This window comes from Schistocerca gregaria, unplaced genomic scaffold (assembly GCF_023897955.1).
Source record: "Schistocerca gregaria isolate iqSchGreg1 unplaced genomic scaffold, iqSchGreg1.2 ptg000229l, whole genome shotgun sequence".
In the NCBI taxonomy this organism is placed as follows: Eukaryota; Metazoa; Arthropoda; class Insecta; order Orthoptera; family Acrididae; genus Schistocerca; species Schistocerca gregaria.
The window spans coordinates 3,101,827-3,108,924 of NW_026061748.1; positions in this window are offsets into that span (position 1 = coordinate 3,101,827).

The following is a 7,098-nucleotide window of genomic DNA, read 5'->3' on the forward strand; positions in this document are numbered from 1 at the left end:
TCTTCTCTCTAAAACGGTTACATTTATTGTCTGCAAAGCTATGTCGCGTGCTGCGGTATGCGGAAACACTAAAAGCACCATAGTAGAACACAGAAGAAGCTTCTATGTTGAAGTAATAGACAGTAAGAAGTAGTACAATTCAAGTTTTAGTTGTCGATTATTCACTTTTTAGCCGGCTTTGGTGGCTTCGACATTACGTGGAACCTTAATATTTTGCATGAAAGGAGGACTAGCAGCCGCGTTGCACGGGAGAATGTGAAAAGTGTTCATATGTAGTAAAAACCTGAGAAATATGTCCGTTTTCGTCATTTGTTATCGAATCGACTTAAAGCCAGATCGTCACATTGGCCGTTCTTCTGTCTGAAACGGTTACATTTATCGTCTGCAAAGCTATGTCGCGTGCTGCGGTATGCCGAAACACTAAAAGCACCATAGTAAAACACAGAAGAAGCTTCTTAGTTGAAGTAATAACCAGTAAGAAGTAGTACAATTCAAGTTTTAGTTATCGATTATTCACTTTTTAGCCGTCTTTGGTGGCTTGGACATGACCTAGGACCTTAAGATTTTGCATGAAAGGAGGGGTAGCAGCCGCGTTGCCTGCGAGAATGTGAAAATTGTTCATATGTAGTAAAAACCTGAGAAATCCGTCCGCTGTCGTCACTTGTTGTCGAATCGACTTAAAGCCAGATCGTCACATTGGCCGTTCTTCTCTCTGAAACGGTTACATTTATCGTCTGCAAAGCTATGTCGCGTGCTGCAGTATGCGTAAACACTAAAAGCACCATAGTAGAACACAGAAGAAGCTTCTAATTTGAAGTAATAGCCAGTAAGAAGTAGTACAATTCAAGTTTTAGTTGTCGATTATTCACATTTTAGCCGGCTTTGGTGGCTTGGACATGACCTAGTACCTTACGATTTTGCATGAAAGGAGGACTAGCAGCCGCGTTGCCCGCGAGAATGTGAAAAGTGTTCATATGTAGTAAAAACCTGAGAAATCCGTCCGTTTTCGTCATTTGTTATCGAATCGACTTAAAGCCAGATCGTCACATTGGACGTTCTTCTCTCTGAAACGGTTACATTTATCGCCTGCAAAGCTATGTCGCGTGCTGCGGTATGCCGAAACACTTAAAGGACCATAGTAGAACACAGAAGAAGCATGTAATTTGAAGTAATAGCCAGTAAGAAGTAGTACAATTCAAGTTTTAGTTGTCGATTATTCACTTTTTAGCCGGCTTTGGTGGCTTTGACATTAGGTGGAACCTTAAGATTTTGTATGAAAGGAGGACAAGCTGCCGCGTTGCACGCGAGAATGTGAAAAGTGTTCATATGTAGTAAAAACCTGAGAAATCCGTCCGCTTTCTTCATTTGTTATCGAATTGACTTAAAGCCAAATCGTCACATTGGCCGCTCTTCTCTCCAAAACGGTTACATTTATTGTCTGCAAAGCTATGTCGCGTGCTGCGGTATGCGGAAACACTAAAAGCACCATAGTAGAACACAGAAGAAGCTTCTATGTTGAAGTAATAGACAGTAAGAAGTAGTACAATTCAAGTTTTAGTTGTCGATTATTCACTTTTTAGCCGGCTTTGGTGGCTTCGACATTACGTGGAACCTTAATATTTTGCATGAAAGGAGGACTAGCAGCCGCGTTGCACGGGAGAATGTGAAAAGTGTTCATATGTAGTAAAAACCTGAGAAATATGTCCGTTTTCGTCATTTGTTATCGAATCGACTTAAAGCCAGATCGTCACATTGGCCGTTCTTCTGTCTGAAACGGTTACATTTTTCGTCTGCAAAGCTATGTCGCGTGCTGCGGTATGCGGAGACACTAAAAGCACCATAGTAAAACACAGAAGAAGCTTCTTAGTTGAAGTAATAACCAGTAAGAAGTAGTACAATTCAAGTTTTAGTTATCGATTATTCACTTTTTAGCCGTCTTTGGTGGCTTGGACATGACCTAGGACCTTAAGATTTTGCATGAAAGGAGGAGTAGCAGCCGCGTTGCCTGCGAGAATGTGAAAATTGTTCATATGTAGTAAAAACCTGAGAAATCCGTCCGCTGTCGTCACTTGTTGTCGAATCGACTTAAAGCCAGATCGTCACATTGGCCGTTCTTCTCTCTGAAGCGGTTACATTTATCGTCTGCAAAGCTATGTCGCGTGCTGCGGTATGCCGAAACTCTAAAAGCACCATAGTAGAACACAGAAGAAGCTTCTATGTTGAAGTAATAGCCAGTAAGAAGTAGTACAATTCAAGTTTTAGTTGTCGATTATTCACTTTTTAGCCGGCTTTGGTGGCTTGGACATGACCTAGGACCTTAAGATTTTGCATGAAAGGAGGAGTAGCAGCCGCGTTGCCCGCGAGAATGTGAAAAGTGTTCATATGTAGTAAAAACCTGAGAAATCTGTCCGTTTTCGTCATTTGTTATCGAATCGACTTAAAGCCAGATCGTCACATTGGCCGTTCTTCTCTCTGAAACGGTTACATTTATCGTCTGCAAAGCTATGTCGCGTGCTGCAGTATGCGTAAACACTAAAAGCACCATAGTAGAACACAGAAGAAGCTTCTAATTTGAAGTAATAGCCAGTAAGAAGTAGTACAATTCAAGTTTTAGTTGTCGATTATTCACATTTTAGCCGGCTTTGGTGGCTTGGACATGACCTAGGACCTTACGATTTTGCATGAAAGGAGGACTAGCAGCCGCGTTGCATGGGAGAATGTGAAAAGTGTTCATATGTAGTAAAAACCTGAGAAATCCGTCCGTTTTCGTCATTTGTTATCGAATTGACTTAAAGCCAAATCGTCACATTGGCCGCTCTTCTCTCTAAAACGGTTACATTTATTGTCTGCAAAGCTATGTCGCGTGCTGCGGTATGCGGAAACACTAAAAGCACCATAGTAGAACACAGAAGAAGCTTCTAAGTTGAAGTAATAGCCAGTAAGAAGTAGTACCATTCAAGTTTTAGATGTCGATTATTCACTTTTTAGCCAGCTTTGGTGGCTTGGACATGACCTAGGACCTTAAGATTTTGCATGAAAGGAGGACTAGCAGCCGCGTTGCCCGGGAGAATGTGAAAAGTGTTCATATGCAGAAAAAACCTGAGAAATCCGTCCGCTTTCGTCATTTGTTATCGAATCGACTTAAAGCCAGATCGTCACATTGGCCGCTCTTCTCTCTGAAACGGTTACATTTATCGTCTGCAAAGCTATGTCGCGTGCTGCGGTATGCGGAAACACTAAAAGCACCATAGTAGAACACAGAAGAAGCTTCTATGTTGAAGTAATAGCCAGTAAGAAGTAGTACAATTCAAGTTTTAGTTGTCGATTATTCACTTTTTAGCCGGCTTTGGTGGATTGGACATGACCTAGGACTTTAAGATGTTGCATGAAAGGAGGACTAGCAGCCGCGTTGCATGGGAGAATGTGAAAAGTGTTCATATGTAGTAAAAACCTGAGAAATCAGTCCGTTTTCGTCATTTGTTATCGAATCGACTTAAAACCAGATCGTCACATTGGCCGCTTTTCTCTCTGAGACGGTTACATTTATCGTCTGCAAAGCTATGTCGCGTGCTGCGGTATGCGGAGACACTAAAAGCACCATAGTAGAGCACAGAAGAAGCTTCTAAGTTGAAGTAATAGCCAGTAAGAAGTAGTACAATTCAAGTTTTAGTTATCGATTATTCACTTTTTAGCCTGCATTGGTGGCTTGGACATGACCTAGGACCTTAAGATTTTGCATGAAAGGAGGAGTAGCAGCCGCGTTGCCCGCGAGAATGTGAAAAGTGTTCATATGTAGTAAAAACCTGAGAAATCCGTCCGCTTTCGTCACTTGTTATCGAATCGACTTAAAGTCAGATCGTCACATTGGCCGCTTTTCTCTCTGAGACGGTTACATTTATCGTATGCAAAGCTATGTGGCGTGCTGCGGTATGCGGAGACACTAAAAGCACCATAGTAGAACACAGAAGAAGCTTCTAAGTTGAAGTAATAGCCAGTAAGAAGTAGTACAATTCAAGCTTTAGTTGTCGATTATTCACTTTTTATTCGGCTTTGGTGGCTTGGACATGACGTAGGACCTTAAGATTTTGCATGAAAGGAGGACTAGCAGCCGCGTTGCACGGGAGAATGTGAAAAGTGTTCATATGCAGTAAAAACCTGAGAAATCCGTCCGTTTTCGTCATTTGTTATCGAATCGACTTAAAGCCAGATCGTCACATTGGCCGCTCTTCTCTCTGAAACGGTTACATTTATCGTCTGCAAAGCTATGTCGCGTGCTGCGGTATGCGGAAACACTAAAAGCACCATAGTAGAACACAGAAGAAGCTTCTATGTTGAAGTAATAGCCAGTAAGAAGTAGTACAATTCAAGTTTTAGTTGTCGATTATTCACTTTTTAGCCGGCTTTGGTGGATTGGACATGACCTAGGACTTTAAGATGTTGCATGAAAGGAGGACTAGCAGCCGCGTTGCATGGGAGAATGTGAAAAGTGTTCATATGTAGTAAAAACCTGAGAAATCCGTCCGTTTTCGTCATTTGTTATCGAATCGACTTAAAGCCAGATCGTCACATTGGCCGCTTTTCTCTCTGAGACGGTTACATTTATCGTCTGCAAAGCTATGTCGCGTGCTGCGGTATGCGGAGACACTAAAAGCACCATAGTAGAGCACAGAAGAAGCTTCTAAGTTGAAGTAATAGCCAGTAAGAAGTAGTACAATTCAAGTTTTAGTTATCGATTATTCACTTTTTAGCCTGCTTTGGTGGCTTGGACATGACCTAGGACCTTAAGATTTTGCATGAAAGGAGGAGTAGCAGCCGCGTTGCCCGCGAGAATGTGAAAAGTGTTCATATGTAGTAAAAACCTGAGAAATCCGTCCGCTTTCGTCACTTGTTATCGAATCGACTTAAAGTCAGATCGTCACATTGGCCGCTTTTCTCTCTGAGACGGTTACATTTATCGTATGCAAAGCTATGTGGCGTGCTGCGGTATGCGGAGACACTAAAAGCACCATAGTAGAACACAGAAGAAGCTTCTAAGTTGAAGTAATAGCCAGTAAGAAGTAGTACAATTCAAATTTTAGTTGTCGATTATTCACTTTTTAGCCGGCTTTGGTAGCTTGGACATGACCTAGGACCTTAAGATTTTGCATGAAAGGAGGACTAGCAGCCGCGTTGCACGGGAGAATGTGAAAAGTGTTCATATGCAGTAAAAACCTGAGAAATCCGTCCGTTTTCGTCATTTGTTATCGAATCGACTTAAAGCCAGATCGTCACATTGGCCGCTCTTCTCTCTGAAACGGTTACATTTATCGTCTGCAAAGCTATGTCGCGTGCTGCGGTATGCGGAAACACTAAAAGCACCATAGTAGAACACAGAAGAAGCTTCTATGTTGAAGTAATAGACAGTAAGAAGTAGTACAATTCAAGTTTTAGTTGTCGATTATTCACTTTTTAGCCGGCTTTGGTGGATTGGACATGACCTAGGACTTTAAGATGTTGCATGAAAGGAGGACTAGCAGCCGCGTTGCATGGGAGAATGTGAAAAGTGTTCATATGTAGTAAAAACCTTAGAAATCCGTTCGTGTTCGTCACTTGTAGTCGAATCGACTTAAAGCCAGATCGTCACATTGGCCGCTTTTCTCTCTGAGACGGTTACATTTATCGTATGCAAAGCTATGTCGCGTGCTGCGGTATGCGGAGACACTAAAAGCACCATAGTAGAACACAGAAGAAGCTTCTAAGTTGAAGCAATAGCTAGTAAGAAGTAGTACATTTCTAGCTTTAGTTGTCGATTATTCACTTTTTAGCCGGCTTTGGTGGCTTGGACATGACGTAGGACCTTAAGATTTTGCATGAAAGGAGGACTAGCAGCCGCGTTGCACGGGAGAATGTGAAAAGTGTTCATATGCAGTAAAAACCTGAGAAATCCGTCCGTTTTCGTCATTTGTTATCGAATCGACTTAAAGCCAGATCGTCACATTGGCCGCTCTTCTCTCTGAAACGGTTACATTTATCGTCTGCAAAGCTATGTCGCGTGCTGCGGTATGCGGAAACACTAAAAGCACCATAGTAGAACACAGAGGAAGCTTCTATGTTGAAGTAATAGACAGTAAGAAGTAGTACAATTCAAGTTTTAGTTGTCGATTATTCACTTTTTAGCCGGCTTTGGTGGATTGGACATGACCTAGGACTTTAAGATGTTGCATGAAAGGAGGACTAGCAGCCGCGTTGCATGGGAGAATGTGAAAAGTGTTCATATGTAGTAAAAACCTGAGAAATCAGTCCGTTTTCGTCATTTGTTATCGAATCGACTTAAAGCCAGATCGTCACATTGGCCGCTTTTCTCTCTGAGACGGTTACATTTATCGTCTGCAAAGCTATGTCGCGTGCTGCGGTATGCGGAGACACTAAAAGCACCATAGTAGAGCACAGAAGAAGCTTCTAAGTTGAAGTAATAGCCAGTAAGAAGTAGTACAATTCAAGTTTTAGTTATCGATTATTCACTTTTTAGCCTGCTTTGGTGGCTTGGACATGACCTAGGACCTTAAGATTTTTCATGAAAGGAGGAGTAGCAGCTGCGTTGCCCGCGAGAATGTGAAAAGTGTTCATATGTAGTAAAAACCTGAGAAATCCGTCCGCTTTCGTCACTTGTTATCGAATCGACTTAAAGTCAGATCGTCACATTGGCCGCTTTTCTCTCTGAGACGGTTACATTTATCGTATGCAAAGCTATGTGGCGTGCTGCGGTATGCGGAGACACTAAAAGCACCATAGTAGAACACAGAAGAAGCTTCTAAGTTGAAGTAATAGCCAGTAAGAAGTAGTACAATTCAAGTTTTAGTTGTCGATTATTCACTTTTTAGCCGGCTTTGGTAGCTTGGACATGACCTAGGACCTTAAGATTTTGCATGAAAGGAGGACTAGCAGCCGCGTTGCACGGGAGAATGTGAAAAGTGTTCATATGCAGTAAAAACCTGAGAAATCCGTCCGTTTTCGTCATTTGTTATCGAATCGACTTAAAGCCAGATCGTCACATTGGCCGCTCTTCTCTCTGAAACGGTTACATTTATCGTCTGCAAAGCTATGTCGCGTGCTGCGGTA